This window comes from Acyrthosiphon pisum, chromosome X (genome assembly GCF_005508785.2).
Source record: "Acyrthosiphon pisum isolate AL4f chromosome X, pea_aphid_22Mar2018_4r6ur, whole genome shotgun sequence".
NCBI classification, from domain to species: Eukaryota; Metazoa; Arthropoda; class Insecta; order Hemiptera; family Aphididae; genus Acyrthosiphon; species Acyrthosiphon pisum.
In genome coordinates this window covers 104772959-104773778 of record NC_042493.1, presented here as the reverse complement: position 1 = coordinate 104773778, position 820 = coordinate 104772959, and positions in this window count along the sequence as shown.

Below are 820 nucleotides of genomic sequence, written 5' to 3'. Positions count from 1 at the left end.
GATTATAGGTAAACAAGACACCAGTCAGCCGATCGAGTTTGCACATAACGGCATGTAGTATGTACGTTATTTTTTTTTTCAATGTTTGTGAAAAAAAAAAAAAAAAAAATGTTTTATTTTTGTTATAAGTTATGCGTAATAGGTATCTATGTCAATCATAAGTGTACAACATGATTCCATGAACATTGAACATTGTTCAAATATGAATGACCACCACCATATGTATTGGACTTCAATATCACTGTAATTATGACAGTTATTCATCCAGCAAGTAAATTATATTACCTACTCAAGTAATCCTAAAAAAAAAACCTTACAGACAATTCGAGAGAACATGAAACCTTTTTAATGCATCGTATGCCAAGCCATTTTAAAGAAAACTGTTGAGTATATATACATTAATGTTTAACGGTGATAATTTTGTATAAACACAATTTGCCTGAACTTGAAGAGAAGTTTTTCAATAAAATCTCATGAAAATTATAAAGAATACCAACTACCTAGATGATGAAGTGCTATGATGTGTACATACAACTATCAGAAGACTATTAATAGTATCCAGTTCATCTCAAATATAAAACAACATAAATCAAATGTTTGATTTTATAAAAAAAAAAAAATGTAAATGGTAAATTATAGCTCATAAAAAAAATCTTGGTTGTAATTAGCCAGGTACCTATCTAATATTAATGATTTAGTTAATTAGGAATTTTATGTATTGAGTATTAAGGATTTTTATAGATCTCTAATAATATAGGAATTTAATAAATACCTACTTATCTACAAAACCCTGGGTAGTGGGTAAACACGTCGTACTTCC